The following is a 21,867-nucleotide window of genomic DNA, read 5'->3' as shown; positions in this document are numbered from 1 at the left end:
GGATCAAGACCCTAAGATCAAGACCCATGTCAGCCTCCCTGCTCAGTGGGAAGCCTGCTTCTCCAACTCCCTCCACTGCACCCCCTGCCCCCCACTTGTGCTCCCTGGCTCTCTCTCTCTCTGCCAAATAAGTAAACAAAATATTTTTTAAAATGCTTTGAAAATATAAAGTATTTGTGAGTGAACGAAATGATAATTATTATGTGAAGAAACTTTTTCCAAGATGGCATAGTCTTGGTAGAAATTTTTTTCTTCAAATAAACCAAAATCAACATAGGAAAATTTTGAACCATTAATATGAACTGTATGTCTCCTAAGTCAAACAGAATAATTTTACTCTTTCACATGGCAGCCATTCAATATCTTAAGGCAGCCATTCTATTCACCCTCAGGCTTTCAGGATACTATTTCAATTATTTGGATTACATTCTGTAGGCCATGGGTAATTTTCATGTACTTCTTTATTTGACAATGGAGAGTGGCTGTGCAGATTCATTTAATACACCTGAATCACTCATGTACCCTCCAAACCAGAACACAATGTGCAAGCTTTTTACAATTTTAATATACTCTTTGATTAAGGCGTGTGGGAAACAAACATTTTGTCCACTGAATGGTGTCCCTTGAACTTCCAGCAGGATTTCAGAAAAAAGTCCTGACAGAAATAAATATGAGTCCATATCTAATCAAACTCATAGTGCAAAATTCTGGCATTCAGTTCCAGGAGTGATTTGTCTTTGTCAGAAACATTTTGTTTTCTTTGATAGGTTGATCAAAAGGCAATTTGCTCACATGCTCTCTGGCACACTAATTCAAGGCCCATGTTCGGTTTGACTATGAATCAAGGAGAAAGAATGTTGATCATTGTTGTAACAATTTTATATCGATCAAGGGGCAAACTTTGCATAGTCACCTTAGAATGTTCTCCAAGTTCTGACTGGCACAGTGCTGCTAACCAACCAACCCGTGGTTGAACTTCTCTGAAAGTCTCCCTGTGGCCCTTCAGAGGGATCATTTAGTTCTGCCCCCTTCCCCCACTGGGTTTAGAATGTATGTTCCCTGGACCACCATATACAAATTCAGAACCCAGGACTCCCTGAGATGAGGAAATGGTGCTGAGTGTGGGGAGACCAAAACACCTAGACAGGACAGAATGCCAGAGTGGGGAGAAAACTCAGGAGTCCTCAGAAAACCCCTTGCTAGTATTTAGCCAAGGACTAGAAAGTTAATGTATGCAAGGAAACTAACTGACACTGGAAAAATGACTGTCCTAAAAGATTAGAGATAATGATGCCTGGTGCTCACACAGGGAAAGAAATAGTGTTGACTTCTACCAAAAAGATAAGAAAACATCATGACTCATGAAACATTAGGTACAGTGTACATAAAGATCTTGCCTTAATAACTGGAAATAATTCACCCTAGACTGAACAATTCTCTGGTCCCATCCCAAATAAGCCTAAAGTAAGATCCAAAAAGATAAAAACAGTTTCCAAGTAAATTCACCATGTCCCAGAAAAAACGCTTAAGAATATTGATGGGAATAAAAATTATTCAGCAGTTAACAAGGTAAAATTCACAATATCTGACTTTTAATCAAAGATTACCAGGCACATGGAGCAGGTGGGTAGGTCAGTTGGTTAAGCATTTGCCTTTGGCTCAGGTGGTGATCCCAGCTGGAGTCTTGGGATCAAGTCCTGAGTTGGGCTTTCAGCTTCTCCCTCTCCCTCTGCCCCTCCATCTTCTCATGCTCTCTCTCTCTCTCTCTCTCTCGTGCACTTGCTTTCTCTCTCAAATAAATAAATAAATAAATAAATAAATAAATAAAAATTTAAAAAGAAATATTACCAGGCATGCAAAAAGGCAGAAAGATATGAGGAGAATAATCAGTTAAAAGCAACCTGAAACTGATGCAAATGTTAGAATTAACTGAAAAAGACATTAAAAAAGTTATTGCAACTGTGTTCTGTATGTTCAAAAGTTTAAATATGCAAGAGATTTTTAATAAGTTAAAATATGCAAGAGTTTTTTAAAGAAGAACCAAATCAACTGTCTTGAAATGAAAATGACACTATATGAGACGAAAACTATGCTTGATAGGTTAATGACAGATTAGCTATTGCCAAAGAATAGATTAGTAAACTAGAAGACACCATGATAGAAAAAACTAGAAATGAAACAGAGAAAAAAGTATTGAAAGCAAAGAAAATGGCCTCAGTTAGCTGAAGGATAACTTCAAGAGCCTGATGTACAATACAACATAAACACATACAAAATACAATAATAAATAAATAAATAAATAAATAAATAAATAAATAAATAAATAAGAAATACATTATTTTTTCTGTGCCTCCCCTCCTTTGGAGGCACAGGAAAAATATTTCATGATATAATGTCCATAATGATCATTTATGTAGATAATGTTACAGAATTTACAACAAAGCTGATAGAAATAATGAATTTAGCAAGGTTGTAGGATACAAAATCAACATATAAGAAACAATTTTATTTCTATGTTCTAGCAATAAACAATGGTAAACTGAATGAAAAATCATCTAAAAGACCATCGAGAATATGAACTATTTGGCAATAAACTTGACAAAAGACTTGAAAAACGTTTATGCTAAAAATGACAGAACCTTGCTAAAGGAAATAAAGGAAGGCCTAAATAAATGGAAAGATATAATTTCTTCATTGACTGGCAAGCTGGGTATTCAATATCAATTCTCCTCAAATGGATCTCTAGATTTAATGTAATTCAAATCAAAATACCTGAACTCTTTTTTTTTCTAGAAAGTGACATTCCTCAAGTCATGTGAAAGTCCAAAGAAGTTTGAATAGTCAAAAAAACTTTGAAAAAGAACAAATATTGAGAACCAATGTTACCTAATTTCAAGACATATTATAAAATCACATTAATCAATGATACAAATGTTGATACAAATAGAGACAAATAGGCCAGTGAAAGAGAATTTACTGTCCAGAAATAGACCCATACATATATGGAAAACTAATCTTTGACACAGGTGAGACGGGAAGTCAATAGATAAAGAATAGTTCCACAGATGGAACTGGAAATCAGATATCCATTTGCTTATAAAAAGGAAGTTCAATCCATACTTCAAAGAAATACAGAAATTAATCCAATATGGATCATACATCCTAATGTAAACCCTACACGTGTACAAATTCTGGAAGAAAGCACAGAATTTGTGTGTGTATGAGTCTGCATTAAGGTAAATTTTGCAGGAGGGCTCAACACCAGTAGTCCATCTATAAGAGGATGAATTGGCTAGGTTTTACTTTGTCAAAATAAAAAAACTCTTATCCTGAAGGACAACTATTAAGAATGAAAACACAAGGGACACCTGGGTGCCTCAGTGGTTGAGCATCTGCCTTTAGCTCTGGTCGTGATTCCAGGGTCCTGGGATCGAGTCCCACATCAGACTCCCTGAAGGGAGCCTGCTTCTCCCTCTGCCTGTCTCTGCCTCTCTATGTCTCTCATGAATAAAAAAATAAAATCTTAAAAAAAAGAATGAAAATGCAAGCCACTGACTAAGATAAAATATTTCTGAGTCGTCATGTTTGCTACAGGACTTCTATCCAGAACACAGTGTGCACTCTCAAAACTCAATAATAAGAAAATAATTAAAAATAGGTAAGACGTTTAATAGACACTTTATAAAAAAAAACCTGTTGAGTGGAAAAGGCACATGAAAAGTTGATCAACATTAATCGTCATTAAGGGATGCATAATAAAACCACAATACAATACCATTACTCATATATTAGACTTGCTAAAATTCAAATGGGTCCTACCTAGTTTCAAACACTGCTGGTAGGAATTAAAATGATGCAACCACATTGGAAAAAGGTTTGACAGAACTGTTTTAGGTTAGACTTATACCTACCATATGATCCAGTCTTTCTATTCCTAGTTATTTGCTCAAGATGAAGACATATATTCCCACAAAAATTGATATACACAAATATTTATAGCAGCTTGATTTTAACAGACCCAAATTAGAAATAATCCAGATGTTCATCAAATCAACAAACAATAATCCATGGTATAGTCACATAATGGAATACTCTTCAGTAATATAAGAGAATGAACTATTGATACCCACAACATGGATGAATCTCAAAATAATTATACAGAGTGGAACAAATAAAACAACCATTAAAAAGTACAGACTTTAAGAATAAATTTATATAAAATTCTAGAAAATGCAGACTACAGTGTGAAAGGAAGCCTTGAGACAGAATGGGTGGTGGCTAGGGGTGGGAGAAAATATGGGCCTACAGACTAGACTGTGTCCTTGCAGAATTTCTGTGTTGAGGCTCTAACTTCCAATAGGATGGTATTTGGAGATAGGCCTTTGGAAGGTAATTAGGTCTGCAGGATGTCATGAGGGTGGGGCTCTTGTGATGGGATTAGTGTCCTTCTATAAAGAAACACCAGAAAATTTGTTTTCTCTCCCTTTGAGATGTTAACCCAACATCCTGTGGGAAGTTGTTCTTAAGAGGCAAAAAAGCAGAGGAAAGACCAAAAAAGTGGGAGTTTCCAGTTTTGAAAAGGCTCAGGATTTACCAGACTAAAATTAAGGAAAGGAAGAAAACACAACAAAGTGAGCCAGACATTCTGAGCAACTTTTCTTCTCCAGACATTCAATAATTTCTAAGTGGCATAGAACAAGAAAGAGAAAAGCCAAGCAGATAGCAGCTGCTAATAAATTGAAAAGCTAAGCATAGCTATTGACTGTCTTCATAGTACTAAGGATGAAAAAAAAAAATAGTGATGATGGCACCTGATGGTTCCTGGGCCCTAGGAAACAGCCCAGACTATCAACTGGGACCTCAGAGAACTCTATTAGTGGAGTTAGGGAGAGCTAGAAATACACCACACTTACAAACTGAACTTATCCTCAAAGTATCTCAATTCCTTATTGGATTAAGATAATCTGATCCATTTCTAGCTGCTTGCTAGATCTTAAAGAAAATCTTGCCTGGAGAAAGATAATATTTTCCATATGACGCTAATGTAAACTTAATTGCAAAAATGGGACATGAACAGTTTAGGAAAAGGAAAATCAGAGGTCACTCTCACTCTTAAATAGAAGGGCCAAAATTCTAACAAAAGGAAAAACAAAAGCAAACTACGTCTATCAGTGTTCAGCAAAAACGTGAGGACTTCTGGAATGGTGGATTGAGGACTTCTATAAATGTAATCCTCTATAAAAGCAATGAAGACACTGACTCCCCAAAATGGTCTAAATCAACTTTTTTTCAGAACTCTGGAAATTTAAAAAAAAAAAAGGCTTTCAAAAATCTCAGAAGGATTTTTTCAAGAAAACTGGAGGACCTCCATGAGAATAGCAGGATTTGAGGTATTTTGAGTTAGACTACTCCAAGTCCCTCTCCTCAGCTCAATGGCAACCTTGAAAAAAAAAAAGCAGCCTTCCATCATCCCCAGTTCACAATCACTGTGAAAACCAGCAGCCTTATAGCCACAAAGGGAGATGACTTGATCTAGAGCCTCTTGAAAAGCCCCATTCCCAGAGAATGGTCCCTATTTCACCTGTCTCACATCTCCCTAGAAAAGCCCTAATCACAGGGCCTTTTCATTATTTGAACTGAACCAAAAGTTCACTTCTTGGGGAAAGCATTACCACTGGGGTTTGGTGAAAATAGTCAGGGGCAATGATGTGTGACATTGCAGCTGGGACAAACAAGAGCCTGACCAAAAACCTAAAAAGAAGATCTGAGGAGGAATACAGTGTCCATGAGGACCTTTGAAAAACGTCAGTGAGTTTTTGAAGAACTAAAAGGCTGTATAACTATTCAGGGTTGGGCACATGTCTGAGAAAGACCTGAAAAGACCCATAACCCTCCACTCTGCTTGACCTTGGGGCCTTGCAAAATGTTATGTAAATAAATGAAGACCAACCAAATGAGAACTTAAAGTGAATGTTGTTTGCTCAGGGCTTGTTATATAGTAATAGATTCAGCCACTACCATGTATGCTTTGGCAGAGACTCCAAGTCAGGAAGGGGTGTGAGAAAGCTTTCTAAGTAGATAAAAGAGACAGCTTCAAGTATGCCCTGATTGGAGGCCATGGCCATGGGAAAGCCATAAGTGGGCTAACTAGAAGCCTGGCATCGCATATGATTGGTTAGGGAATACATATTTGGCTTTCTCTGGTTGGTCCTCAGTTAGAAACAGAGACAAAGATTAGCGAAGCTGCCAGTTATTAATCAAGTTATGGCCCTCTGGGGTCAACTCTTATAGGGATCAATATTCAGCTTCCTGAACTGGTTGTTATAGATAGTGACCCGATTTCCTACAGGTCTGACTTTTAGATAGCATGCTGGCTTCCTGGGCTGATTTCTGTAGATAATGGGTTGTTTCCCTAGGCTGATGATGCAGATTGTGGATCTGAGTTCTATTTTTAAAAAATATTTATTTATTTGAGAGAAAGAGATACACACACACACACACACACACACACACACAGAATCTTTAAGCAGACTCCCTGTTGAGCATCGAGCCCAATATGGGACTTGATCCCAGGACCCTGAGATCATGACCTGACCAAGTCAAGAGTTGGTTGCTTAACTGACTGAGCCACCCAGATGCCCCAGAGTTTTATTTTTATATATAGTCTGGCCTATTGTACATATTCAGTCTATTATATTTTAATGAACAGTTTTAATATTTTGAAATAAACATGTTATATAATTAGAGGAGAGGAAATGAGAAGGAAATAATTTAGAATAAATGCTGGTTAGAAATATAACTTAAACTAAAGAAATTAAGCAAATCTATGAGAATAAATGAGCTTGAAAAGACAGAGACAGATTGGTTAAAATACAATTTTGTTGCTGAGGCCAAAGATTCCTGAAAGAGGCTCTATAGACCCTTCAAGATGTGAGAAAAGACCAGTCTTTCAGATACTGGATCTAAAAATCTCAGTTATTAAGTGGAAGTATATATCATACTTAAGTCAAATTACCACAGAGAGAAATGTATTGGTGAGAATCATAAAGTGGAATCAAAAGAAAGGGTTGCAGGGTATGGGGGACCCCTGGGTGGCTCAGTCAGTTAAGCATCTGACTCTTGGTTTTGGCTCTGGTCATGATCTCAGAGTCATGGGATTGAGCCTCACCAAAGAAGACAAATAAAAATATTAGAACACACAAGAAAAATTAAAATAGGAAGAAACAATCGTGAGGAAATATGATTGGAATTTGTACAATTTATACAATTACCTCCAACAAATTCCATCTTGAAAGCAAGATCAACCACAAATTTCTTTTAAAAAATGGGGAACGAGGGGTGCCTTGGTGACTCAGTTTGTTAAGTGTCTGCCTTCAACTCAGGTCATGATCTCAGGGTCCTGGGATCAAGCCCCATGTCAGGCTTCCTGCTCAGCAGGGGTCTGCTTCTCCCTCTCCCTCTGTGCTCTCTCTCTTTCAGGTAAATACAAATTAATCTTTAAAAAAATGAGGAAGGAAAGAAGGTTTGTTACAGTAGGCATGCAGGGTGTTTTCTTCCTAAAATGAACTTGACTGTCATGGAAGAAGCAGACCATACAGGAAGACAGGAAGAACCTACCTAGAAGGAAACTTGATTGCCAAAAGCAGAGAGACTTTGATCCTGCTGGGTATTAGAGAGGCAGGCTATGTGTGTTCAGGATGGGCGCAAGACCCCGACATTTTTCGTAGAAGTGTAGGCTAAAGAAAACAATCTATTCATAAGGAGGATTTTGCCCAAAGACATGAAGAACCATAGCAGAACTCAGGTTTTCCTTCTTTTTTTTCTTTTTACTTTTTTTCCTCTCCCAGGAGGAATCTCTTCACAGACAACCCATCTGTAAAATGTAATTTAAATAAATGGGTCTGTCCTAAAGTTACATGAATTCCAAAGAAAATAAACCATCTAAAATTCTTATTCCTATAATTCAACATCTGTTGTTTTTCTTTTCACTTTTTCTCAAATACAAGAAAAAATTTCACTGCTGGACTGAATGGAACATTTCATACCAAATTTTTATAGAAGGGTTTTTTAATACTTGAGTGATTGGGCTATAAAGTGAAAAATTCTAAATTAATTTGAGATGATGCTAAAATGTATCCCTTCATTTCTCCCATCTTTTCTTGGAAAAAAGCTTTATCACCTTGCCTTCAGTATTCCGTGATCTTCCTTCTATAGTGTTCCAGAAACTGTTTAGCTTGGCTGCTGAAACATGGGGTTGAATTTACAGGCCATGCTTGATTACTAATCTTCATTTGGAATGCAAATTTAAGTATGGATATGAGAGGTGGGGCTGAGTGGCTAAGAAGGGTGGTGGGAAGAAATGCAAGTGGAGAATATGCCAGTTAAAATCTATGATCTTTCAGAAGGTATCATAGAAAACAGCAATAGTTCTCCCAAAAAAACCCTACTACTGTATGTATTGCCTATACTGCTTAGATGGTATTGTAGAAACATATTGTTTGGCATTGTGGCTAATTCTGTGTTCTGCTAATGCCTTTTGCTAGACAACAAACTCCAAGAAAGAAGTATCTTAGACACTATACCTGTGATATTGTCTGGTACCAAAAATAAAAAAGCAGGGGAGGCACCTGGGGTGGCTCAGAGGTTGAGCGTCTGCCTTTGGCTCAGGGCGTGATCCTGGGATCCAGGAACGAGTCCCTCATCGGGCTCCCTGCGGGGAGCCTGCTTCTCCCTCTTCCTGTGTCTCTGCCTCTCTCTGTGTGTCTCTCATGAATAAATAAATCAAATACTAAAAAAGAAAGCTCAGCAAATGTGCACTGAATGAATATACATAAGAAAGAAAGGAGGGAAAGAGAAGGAAACAGGAAGGCAGGGAGGGAAGTCAGTAGGAAAGGCTATGCCGGGAACTGGCAGGCATCACTACATGGAAATAGAATGCTTCGTATAACAGTAGTGTCCTCCAAATCAAAGAGTAAATTGGAGATGCGGGATGAAATCCTTTCTCTTTCCTAGATTTGTTTTTGTCTCCCACCTCGGCCATTTTCACCACTCAACCAACAAGCAAATCATAAGAAAATAACATAATGATTGGATAGCAGGAAACCCCAAACTCCTTTAAAAACATCAGTAGCTTTTTTTTTTAAATGAAATTGCTTTTAATGTAATGATCCTTAGCTTAAATTTTACTTTCCCTCTTGTCTACCTCATCCGACACTAAACTCTTTTGACTTTGATAGTTTTAACATTTTACACTACTAGGAATCTTTATTATATAAAACTTGTATTCCATTTAATGTCACTATGTTCTATTCAACTACATATATTGTAAACTTCTAGAGGGATTTGGATATGGCTTAGCATTCTTAAAATTTTTCATATCGCCTGCATGATGTTTTGCATCCAGCAGTTATTCAGTAAATAAATTTTTTTAATTAAAATACTGTGGAATGCAAGGTGCCTGGGTGGCTCAGTCGGTTAAGTGCCTGCCTTTGTATCAGGTCATGATCCCAGGATCCTGGGATCAGTCCCACATAGGGCTCCCTGCTCCTCGGGGAGCCTACTTCTCCCTCTCCTTCTGCTTGTGCTCTCTTTCGATCTCTGTCAAATAAATAGTCATAAAATTAAAATAAAATAAAATAAAATAATAAAATAAAATAAAATAAAATAAAATAAAATAAAATAATAAAATAAAATATTATGGAATGAGGGGCACCTGGGTGGCTTAGTTGGTTAAGGGTCTGCCTTCAGCTCAGGTCATGATCCCTGTGTCAGGCTCCCTGTTCAGTGGGGAGTATGCTTCTCCCTCTGCCTCTCCCCCTGCTTGTGCTTGCTCTTTCCCTCTCTCTCTCGCACGCGCTCTCTCACATAAATAAAAATCTTTTATAAATAAATAAATAAATAAATAAATAAATAAATAAATAAATAAACAAAACTTCCATGGAATGGGATACCCATTTCTGCTAAAACGGAGCATCCCTATTCCTCCCATGTTTTTCATCTTACTATTAATAAACAAGAACGGGGAGATTCTGAAAGTTGGAAGACGTAGATTATCTGCCTAAGGACATGGGGACTTGAGGAGTGACATGGTCCTGAGTTCTCTAGGTTTTCCTATTGCCTCCTATATATCAAAGAAAAGGTGCTATGGAATCCTCCAACCTAAAACTGCCAACAAGCCCAGGCCAAAAAAACATGATCCAAGAAACATCTGTTCCTTCCACAAGGACCAGAAAAAGCTTGACCCAATAACAACAAAGTTTTTGCAGCTCTCACAGTACTCCAGCCATCCAGTCAACAGAAAAACCACACACTACTCTCCCGTGGTTTCAGTAGGGCCGAGTGGGGAGTAGTTGATCCTCCACTTTATCCCCAACCCTGACAAAAGTCGGTAGCAGTGTTCTCATTCCCCAACCAGTGGTAAGTGCAGTCAAGCATGAGACTAAACTTTCATCTGCCACCGGGCAGAAGACAGTGGTCCTCCAATTCCCAAGCCATGGAGTGTCAACACAGACCAGCAGTGATCAGAGCCTCCACTCCCATGGGCATAAAGAAACTTAATGAGATGAAGTGACGTGAATTGGGCCAGTCACCACCATATTTCACCTCCTGTCTCATAGCAACAGGGCCAAGAAGTAGGCTGAGCCTCCACCCTGGCCTTCAAGCTACATCTCGCAGTAACTGCCTGCTGAAATAGGAGAAACAATAGGATCCAGAGCCTCATAATTATTATATACAAAACACTCAGGATACAAGAGAAATTAACCTATAGTACAAAGATCCAAAAAATGACAATGTGAATGAGGAAAGTGAATAAACAGACACCAACACCAAGACTAACGAGGTGTAGGAGCTTTCTGACATGAATTTTACAGCACCCATCATAAAAAAATGTTTCAACAAGCAATGTTTTTGATACATTCTATTTTTTAAGGGCAGTTTAGGTTCAAAAGAGTATTAAGATGTAGAGATTTCCCATATACTCTGTGCCTCCACCTATGCATAGCCTCTCCCATTTTCAGCATCTGCCACCAGAGTACATTTGTCACAGTTGTTCAGCTGCTAAACCTACATTGACACATCATTGTCACCCAAAGTCCATCGCTTGCATTAGGGTGTTGGTGATGTACATCCTATGGGTTTGGACAAATATATAATGACATATATCTTCCACTATAGTATCATACAGAGTTGTTTCGCTGGTCCTAAAGATCTTCTGTGCTCTGCCTATTTATCCCTCCCTTCCCCCTAATTCCTAGAAATCACTGATCTTTTTACTGTCTCCATAGTTTTGTCTTTTCTGGAATGTCACCCAGTTGGAAACATACAGTATGGAGACTTTTCAGATTGGCTTCTTTCACTTAGTAAAATATTTTGCAGAGAAACTAATCTGAACATTTGTGCAGCCATCAACACCCAAGTTCGGATACAGAAGCAGAGAAGACTAATTTTAAGATTGCTCCAAATGTGATGATCCGTAAGGGTGCTTAGAAAGAATTAAGGGTGCTGGTCAGAGAATACTTCAGTGATCGGCCATTGGATCGAGGCTGGGAAAAAGTCTACTGAGTTGAGAGCTAATGAACTGAGAGTTGAAAAAATGTGACAGAAAAACAATAGTTTCATAAAGCAGGTGTAATGGGAAGGAATGAGCTGGAAAAAGAGAAGGTGGTGGTCAGAGAGTAGGATCAGAATTCAAGACGTCACGTGGAAATGGGTTAGTAAAATCCAGCTCATGTGAATGTTTGGGGAGTCAAGGGCCTGTGAGTGGTTAATGGGTTTTCAAGTCATCCTAGAAAATGAAAGGACCAGGAGTTGGGGGGGTGGGGAGAAAGGTAAATAAGGAGCAATGTGCTTTAGATGAACAGATCAGCAGCAGCAGCAGCAGCAGCAATACTCATATAGCTTTTGCTAAACACAGGGAGTGATCTAAGTTCTGTTTATATATTATGTTCTGTAATTGTCACAGCTTCCTTATTAGGAAGGCATTATTGACACTTTATAGATGAGAAAACAGACACGGGGATGGTAAGTACCTTGTCCAGCTGCACTGCCAAGTACGTAAAAGAACTAGGATTGAGGGGATCCCTAGGTGGCGCAGCGGTTTGGCGCCTGCCTTTGGCCCAGGGCACGATCCTGGAGACCTGGGATCAAATCCCACATCGGGCTCCCAGTGCATGGAGCCTGCTTCGTCTTCTGCCTGTGTCTCTGCCTCTCTCTCTCTCTCTCTCTCTCTCTCTCTCTCTGTGTGTGTGTAACTATCATAAATAAATAAAAATTTAAAAAAAAAAAAGAATCCTGAACAAGTATTCCGCTTGGAGAAAGATATTTAAAAAAAAAAAAAAAAAAAAAGAACTAGGATTGAAACACCATCTGGTGCCAGGGTTCCCATTCTTTCCTGCTATGCGGTGGCACCTGAAAGTCGGCGGAAGAGAGGCAGAGGCCGTAATAACTCGGTGGCTAACAATATAGGTCATTAAGTCCGTGGGTATTAACAGATATTAACAGTATCTGTTTGAGAAGGCCACTCGTGAAACAGTGTGTTCCTTGAAAAGATCGATCATGGCAAGGAATTTATGTCAGAGAAGGCTGGTGCCCCAGGCATAGGCTTCCCTTCTATGCCAAGGAACTTCGGCTGCAAGCTGCCCTAACTCTCTGCGGGAAGACTTCCTGTGTGGCCAGGAGCCTGGGGATGTAACGCTGGGAAACAGACCTTCTGGAAGGGGGCATACCGGCCCCCTGCTGATGCCCGAAGCTTCATTCTAGGAAACTGCGACTCTGTCAGGTAACACACAATAAGAAAAATCCAAGGTTTCCAATCAGACAACCTTGCTTTAGGAAGATCATCCTGAATTATCTGGGTGATGGAAGTGGGAGGCAGAAGAGGGAGAGCCAGGCAGATGGCCCGTGAGAAGGACTTCGCTTAACGTTGCTGGCTTCGAAGTTGAAGGAAGGGCACTGTGAGGCACAGGAAGCCTCCAGAATTGGAGAATGCAAGGAAGTATGTTCGCCCCTAGGGCCTCCTGAGGGAAATGTCGCAGGCTGACATTGTGGTTTTATTTTATTTTATTTTTATTTAAAAAATTTTTTGTTGGAGTTCAGTTTGCCAACATATAGCGTAACACCCAGTGCTCATCCCGCCAAGTGCCCCCCTCAGTGCCCGTCACCCAGTCACCCCATCCCCCCCACCACCTCCCCTCCACCACCCCTTGTTAGTTTCCCAGAGTTAGGTATCTCTCATGTTCTGTCTCCCTCACTGATATTTTCACTCATTTTCTCTCCTTTCTCTTTATTCCCTTTCACTAACATTATATGGTCTCATTCATTTGGGGAATATAAAAATCAGTGACATTGTGGTTTTAGCGCGCCGCGATTCACCGTGGACTCCCGACTAACAGACCTGGAAGATGATTGATGATCGTAACCTTAGGCATCATAATAACAAGCAAGATAATATGACTTTTGTGATGCTTTTTAAATCAGCCGTGGTAAACTAATACAACCCTAAGCCAACAATAGCCGGGAACTGGAAGAATGAGCACCCCTGCTTCCTCTCCCTTGCATGGAGCACCTTAAATGAATCATTCTCAGAGGTCCCTAGGAAGACGGAACACTAGTTACCCACACCCCGACCTGCTAATTAAAACACAGTATTGACGTTCTTCCTTTACCTGTTTCACTTCTTTACTGATACTCCCTGGGGGATCGTTTCTCTCGTGAACCACTTACACACTAATCCCTGGGACTGCTTCTGCTTCTGCGGGAACCCAAAGTAGGATAGGTATTGAAGAAAACTTACTATGAAATTCAGGAGGATGCAGGGGACATTTTTTTCTTACAAAGTGACGATTTCCAATAGAAACTGTCTGTAAGGAGGATTGCGGAGAGATAATGAGCCATATTTCTGGGACATTCAGAATGATACCAGTTTTGATCAAGATTTTCAATCGCATAGATGGTGCTTATTCGTTTATTAAAACATAATTATTCAAATGGAATTAGTTTCTTAAATAGATTAATATGATTTTGTCTCATCTCTTAAATATCACGGAAATGGTCAAAACGTAATTTTCATGAAAATAAATTGAATTTAGATTTAATTAAACCATCCTTTTGAACTTTGCAAACTGCAATGCAAAGTGAATTGTTATTAATACTTTAATTAACCATCTTTCTAACATTTATTTAATTTATATAAACCCTGATTTAGAATAGTACCTTCAAGTTTAAAATGTACATATACCCGATATTTTCCTGAAAAACTAAAGATTATATCCATTTTGTGCCATGCATCTATCCCCATTTGATTTATGTCTATAACCATATTCCAATAAGTTAATAACTTAATTTCACCTATTCACAGGCCATCTAAGAGTTCTGGTTTATGTAATGAAACTCAAGTGACATTACCTGCTAATCATTTTTTTTTTAATTTTTATTTACTTATGATAGTCACACACAGAGAGAGAGAGAGAGGCAGAGACACAGGCAGAGGGAGAAGCAGGCTCCATGCACCGGGAGCCCGACGCGGGATTCGATCCCGGGACTCCAGGATCGCGCCCTGGGCCAAAGGCAGGCGCCAAACCGCTGCGCCACCAGGGATCCCCCTGCTAATCATTATAGTTGAAATTATGGTTGAAAATATTGCCTTATGAAGTCAGTCAACTTTTTTTAATTTAGCGGATCCTATACATGTAGAATTTGGCTCACTTCAGTAGCCTTCCCTGGATGTTTTTACTTCTAGGCAGTGGAAGAGTAGTGGTTTAAATGCTACAATGGAAAGAGAGCAAACAAACGCTTCTATAATCCTGGCCCCATCACAGCTACACACACTGCTCTGTGCTCTGTCGCATATGGGAAATGGGATGACATGCAGGATCCAACAAGAGTGATGAGGGAGGGGGAGAATCTTCTTTTAAGAACAAAGAGGAGGGGGATCCCTGGGTGGCTCAATGGTTTAGCGCCTGCCTTCGACCCAGGGTGTGATCCTGGAGTCCCGGGATCGAGTCCCACATTGGGCTCCCTGCATCATGGAGCCTGCTTCTCCTCTGCCTGTGTCTCTGCCTCTCTCTCTCTCTCTCTCTCTCTGTGTGTGTGTCTCTCATGAATAATAAATAAAATCTTTTAAAAAAATAAGAACAAAGAGGATTAAATGTTCAGTGATAAAGTTGAGCATGTCTGGAGGTTAGTTAATCCTTGAGTAGAGGACCCAATCAAAAATCTTAGGAAAGAGTCAAGAGAGAGAAGGATTACAAACAATAAGAGGGCATGTTTAGAACTTTGGTAGATACTTGTGTTCATACAGAGGGGTAGAAAATCAGTATTCTTGGGCACTAATGAGTATCATAACCATATTTTCCAAACTTGTGATTGGAACATATAATCTGACAAAGGTGAATGTATTTATAGAGTAGAATGGGATAAGACGTTTGAAATTCACACGAGATTTGAAGATTCAGATCCCCATAGCTTTGGAGAATACATCATTTCACCCACAAGAACGTAACCATGGGAGGTTGGAGAGGCTCACACAAGTGAAATTAGCAGTGTACAATGTAAGACGGTGCTTAATTCTCTGAAACCAGCTTTGCCTGTCTCAAAGGAAATTGAAACGGACCTAAACTTGGAAGAACATATCGGATTCGAACAAATAAAAAAATGAAGAAGAAACGTTGTATTTTAGGGGATTAGTTCAGTCTGGCACAGTTGTAACTTCAGGGTATGGGAAACAGGGTTCACAATATCTGTGGGATGTGTGTTGAGAGGGGACGTAGAATGGAGGGACATGGGAAGAAAATACAACCCATTTAAGACTTCCTGATGATTGACACTGTGTGCAGCCAACCATCTTACAACTATCTAGCCTTCAAATGATTTCTTTTTAGAACAGGTCTGTATCATAATGCCACTGACCTTATGATCTCTCTTGGAATGATTTATTATCATGTTTTGGGATCGTGTTTGATCAGAACTGGAGACAAAAATCATGAAATTACGGAAAATTTATTATTAACGTCCTAGACTTTCCTTTCTTTCCTCTATTTTGGCTGTCCTCTTGTCCTTTCCTACATATCAGAGTCTCAATCCCCGAACTCCCATGTTGCCGACCCATCTTTCATGTCAGAGAAGAAATAAAGCTAAAGAAAGAATGCACAATTTCTAATAATCATGGAACCCATCTCATTTTTAGAAAGATTTTCTCATAGGTGATATAATAACATTCAATTCTGAATTGCTAGCTGTGGATTTTTTCTACACTGCTGGATAGAGGACTACTGTGGGTGAATGGTGTGAATCGTATCACATGGGTCATTAATTATTGACTATATCTACCTTTGAGGCTATGCCTGCCTATGCAAATTCAGAGTTGTGACTTGTTCCATCATGCAAATAGGGTTTTCTCTGTTTTTTGCCTCCTATGCTAATCCTAGAATATGAATATTCTTGCGTGGCTAAACTTTCATATTGCAATATGAAATTACAAAACCTCAAGTGTGGGCATTTTTACTAATTTCTCTACTTGTACCAAAGGACAAGCACCCAGAGTGTCCTCAGGATTACTGGTTATGCTTCTAAATAAACAGCTTATCTGTGTCTCTAATTTTATGCAAGTTGATATTGACAAAAGAACTTGGTGTTTGTGTTTATATATCCTGGCTCAGTGGTGCTTAAATATGCAAATGAACTTTCTATTTACATATGCTTAAACAATACCATTGATGCTGGTTAGAATTAAAAAGTAAAAAAAAAAAATCACATAATAAACTACTCTAAGTGAAACTGTATCAGATATGTAGAAAAGAACAAAGCAATCCAAAGGCAAAAACAAGGGGCCCTGGTGGATGATGAGATATAACCTAAAATTAATTTCTGCTTCCTTTTTTAAAAAATATATTTTTATTAGAAAAAAAATGTCATCTTGTTCTTACTGCTACTGGGGTCATGATAGACTAAGATTTTTGAATGCCTGTATTTCTTTTTATCCTTCCCCCTCTTTTCCCTTTTTGCTCTTTGTGGAGAGAAATTTTCATTTCTTTATTAAATGGAGAAAATAAATCATCATTTACTTTCCATCTTCCCATATCATTTTTTAGGTGTACAACATAGTGACTGAACATTTATGTGCATTATAAAATGCTTACCATTTTAAGTGTAGTTACTGGGATCCCTGGGTGGCGCAGTGGTTTAGCGCCTGCCTTTGGCCCAGGGCGCGATCCTGGAGACCTGGGATCGAATCCCACGTTGGGCTCCCGGTGCATGGAGCCTGCTTCTCCCTCTGCCTCTCTCTCTCTCTCTCTCTGTGTGTGACTATCATAAATAAAAATTTAAAAAAAATATTTAAGTGTAGTTACTATCTGTCACCATACAACATTATTACAATATTATTGACTATAATTCCTTTGCTGTACTTTTTTCATCCCCATGACTGACTTATTTTATAACTGGAAGTTTGTAGCACTTAATCCCCTATACCTACTTTGCCCATTTCCCCAACCCCTTCCCCTCTGGCAACCACCAATTTGTTCTCTGTATTTAGGAGGGCTTTTTTTTTTCTTTCCTGTTTTTGTTTGTCTGTTTTGTTTCTGAGATTTTGCATGTAAGTGAAATCATATAATATTTGTCTTCCTCTCTATGACTTATTTTACTTTGCAGAATACCCTCTATGTTGTCCATCCATGTTGTCCCAAATGACAAGATTTGATTTTATATTTTTATGGCTGAGCAATACTTTATTGTATATGTATATATACCACCATTTCTTTATCCATTCATCTATAGATGATACTTAGGCTGTTTCCATATTTGGCTACTGTAAATAATGCCACAGTAAACATAGGGTTGCAGATACCTTTTTGAATTAGCACTTTTGGGTTTTTGGGTAAATGCCCAGAAGTGTAATTACTGAATCGTATAGTCTATTTTTAATTTTTTGAGGAACCTCCATACCGTTTTCCACAGCGGCTGAACCAATTTACATTCCCACCAACAGTGCATGAGAGTTCCCTTTTCTCCACATCCTCATCAACACTTGCTATTTCTTGTCTAAAATTTTAACACTAGTCATTGTGACTGTTGTAAGGTGATATCTCCATTTTGGTTTTGATTTGCATTTTCCTGATGATTAGTTATGTTGTATGTCTCTTCATGTGTCTGCTGACCATCTGTATGTCTTCTTTGGAAAAATGTCTATTCAGTGGTACCTTGGTGGCTCAGTGGTTGAGCCTCTGCCTTCCACCTGGCTCAGGACATGATCCCAGGATTCTGGGATTCCCACAGGGAGCCTGCTTCTCCCTCTGCCTATGTCTCTGTCTCTCTCTGTGTGTCTATCATGAATGAATAAATAAAATCTTAAAAAAAGAAATTAAAAGGAAAAGGAAAAATGTCTATTCAGATCCTCTGCCTAATTTTAAAGCAGGATTGATTTTTTTGGTGTTGAGTTGTAACCCCTATATTTAGAGGCTATTAGCCCCTTATTGCATATATCATTTGAGTGATTTCTGCTTCCTTAAGCAAATAAAAATACAGATCAATCTGTGTTTTACATAGAAATGATACTGAATGGATTTATTTAAAAAGGCATAATCACCCTGAGCCAGACTGACCAGGTTCTGTGGTTTTGATCTCTACATCAAATCTATTTAATTTTTATCAGTAGAAACCCAGACATTCTGAACTAAACCCTTTGGGCGACACTTTACATTTTTTACTAATTATTTCAACCATTATTAAAAATTAAAACACTTCTACAAGACTAATTAAGAAATTCTCCACCACTACTGTCTATTGGCACGGTTAGATCAACATTCAGAGCATAGACATTACGATTAAATCAGATTCACATCTGAGCCATGAATTGAAAATAATTACACATCCTTCCTGGTACAATGTTCTATTTCCTGAAATTTCTTTTTTTTCTCTTTAAAAATTTATGTACTTATGACTAATTTTCTGGAAATGCAAATTTCCTCTCAGTACATATGTACTGAGAAAATACTTTTGGTAATCTATTAATTTTGTCTCTTTTCTGGAGATAGTTTTACTGGAGCCCTCCATCATTCTATTTCAACTTAGACCAGTGTTAACTAAGCCTCAGTCACTCTTATTGATCCCCTGTTTCTGGATCCCATTTTTTTCTGTTTCTTGCTGTCTCCCACTTATTTTGGTAGAGCACTTCTATTGCATACTTACAAGGGATGTAATGGAGGCAAATATTTGAGAACTTGTACATGTGAAAATTCTGCACTTCTGTTTAGTTGACAAAGAATTCAAGGTTGGAAATAATTTTTCTTCAAAATATTGAAGACCTTGCTTCCGGAGTGTTACTTTGAAGAAATCTGTTGCCATCTTGATTGAATTTTCATCTGCTGAAATTCATGTACTTCTAAAAACTTACTTTTATGTGTTGCAACCAGAAAAATTGCATAGAATGCTATGTGCAATCTGACTATGATTCCATACAAGATTAGTATTTTGCTCTCTGGTAGTCACAGAAGTTGGGGAGTGGGGGGGTTCTATTATAAAATTTTAAAACCCATTTTTTCATTATATTTATTCCTAAATCTTTTATACTTCAAAACAAAACAGTCAGGTGATGTTATTAGTGTATTTTTCTTTTAATCAAATGCACAAGACTACTACATGTTATTGTTAAAGATACATTTTTGCACCTAGATGCCTGGAAAATCACATTGTTCAAATCAGATGTTTATTAAAGCATTACTTAGATGTTTTTTAAGATTTTATTTATTTGAGAGAGAGAGCACAAGTGGGGGAAGGGGCAGAGGGAGAAGGAGAAGCAGACTCCCCACTGTGGATGGAGCCTGATGTGGGGCTCAATCCCAGGGCCTTGAGATCAGACCTGAGCTGAGATAGGAAGCTTAACCTACTGAGCAACCTAGGCACCCCTAGATATTTTTATGATCTGGATGGGCAACCATTTTAGGCTATACTTGTCTGTTTATAAAAAAAAAATATGTTAGCCATTAACTAATCTTTCATAATAATGGTTGATGGTCATTTTAATGTTTTATTTGTTCCTGTGTAATAGGAATTATCCAGAATCATATTTCATAGAAAACATTGCTACTATGGTTAGTCTATATTCAGCTATTTTAGTGCCTCACCTAGGATAGAATTCTCAAGCAAAAGGATACAACCACTACTTCAGTGTTTAAAGTTTATGACACCTATCTATATTTAGCAACATACAATCCTTGCCCACATAACTCCAGAGAACTGTCTGTTATTGTCTGAAGGACATGAAATACAGCCACTCTATTGTATGATGCGAATGGAGACAGTGAGCATAATAATTTTAATAATAAGAAAAGTAATAATAATAGCAGTGGTCACTTCCTGGATTGTGTCCAACAGGCCTTATCTCATGCAGAACTTAAAATGTATTCATGATTTTCTTCTTTTTATAATAAAGATTTTATTTATTTATTTGAGAGAGAGTATGTGAGAGAGAGAGCACAAGCAGGAGGGAGAGAGAGAAGCAGACTCCCCACTGAGCAGGGAGCCTGATGCAGGGCTCCTTCAAGGACCCTGGGATCATGACCTGAGCCAAAGGCAGACGTTTAACTGACTGAGCCACCCAGGTGCCCCTTTATGAATTATTAATATAATTCTAGTTTTATAAATAAGAAAACTGAGGCTCACTGTGTTTGAGTAACTTGCCTATTCTAGTGTCAGGCCGGTATTTGAAACTGTGTGTTGGACTCCACATCAGGGGCGCGGAAGAACATGAGTCTGTGTTGATTTATGCTGGGGACAGTGACTTGGTAAGATGTGAAAGTGTGAATTTAGAAATTTAGAGAGGACCAATACTTCTGGGTGCACAGTGACATTCATCCTTCTGGGTTTGTCAATGAGGATGCTCATAAATTGTCTCTGGGGATTATGGAGGCTGGTGAATACAATATCTGCAGTGTGAGCCAGTAGACTAGAGACCCAGAGGAGCCGAAAGTGCCCACCAAGTCCAAAGGCAACCTGCTGGAGATGTCACAAATTAGAAAGATTAAACTTGCTGGTGGTAGCAGGTTCTTCTAAGGTTGTACTTAGCCAGAGAGAAGGAGAAAGACTGATAAAGTACCAACTAGGAAAAAGGGGAATTAAAATAAGATTCAGTTAAAAATTGAAATTAGAAATAATCCTTGCTTACCTTTATCACTTGGCATCTAAGCTTCATTGAACACGGTGTTTTTCCTCCTCTGATAAAAATCTCACGGGTAAGGATGGCACCAAAAAATGAGTCTTTGACCTCATTATATATCTTTAAAAATTATTTTAAGAGCAGTATCTTCAATTCTCTGTTTTTTTTTACAGTAAAACAAAAGTGTGAGAAAGGGAAAAAATTAAAAACCTAGCCCCTGACATCTGGGAACTGGTCTGACACTTCAAGCTAGGCCTCAGGCTTTTTCAGAAGCTGGCCTGACACAGCTAGTCCAAATTGTTCTTCTGTTGGGCATAAGCAATTTCCCAGAACACCAACATCAGACAAGGTCACTCTGTGACCATGATAGAGTAAGACAAAATGAGGTCCCTTCATAATATTATCTAAGCACAGACTGAAATAAGGTCACTGTGCAACCTACAAAATATTGTATACATACTCTCTTGGACAGAATGTTATTTCTTTATCAGTTTTAGTCTGTCCTCCCTTTAAAGACGGTTTATTGTGATACATAGGATTGCCCCTGAGTTTTAGGAGCACCCAATCCCCCAAATTCCCCAACCAAAGCAGGGAGGCCATAATAGGTTCTTTCTAACACCCTCTTCCTGAGACACACTGTGGTTCCCCAGGGTGTTCGTCCTCCCTCACTCCAATGAGTAGTAAATCCAGCTTGTTAAACTACAGGTGTGTGCCTGGTG

General features: G+C 38.6%; 1 protein-coding gene across 4 annotated transcripts in view; it reads right to left on the bottom strand.

Moving 5' to 3' along the window:
* Nucleotides 1-21,488, bottom strand: part of LOC112649444 (protein GUCD1-like) — a 61,988-nt gene extending 40,500 nt beyond the window's left edge. For 2 of the 4 annotated variants that reach the window (XM_035712210.2, XM_035712213.2), the window contains exon 1: nucleotides 21,158-21,488. The gene's annotated coding sequence lies outside the window, so the exon portion shown is untranslated. Of the gene's footprint in view, nucleotides 1-17,135; nucleotides 17,302-21,157 lie in introns of those variants that run through there. The other 2 variants (XM_049107453.1, XM_049107452.1) reach the window with 2 other exon arrangements.
* Between the last annotated feature and the right edge of the window lie 379 nt (nucleotides 21,489-21,867).

This window comes from Canis lupus, chromosome X (genome assembly GCF_003254725.2).
Source record: "Canis lupus dingo isolate Sandy chromosome X, ASM325472v2, whole genome shotgun sequence".
In the NCBI taxonomy this organism is placed as follows: domain Eukaryota; kingdom Metazoa; phylum Chordata; class Mammalia; order Carnivora; family Canidae; genus Canis; species Canis lupus.
The sequence above is the reverse complement of the archived record's forward strand: the minus strand, read 5'-3'. Positions and strand labels throughout refer to the sequence as shown.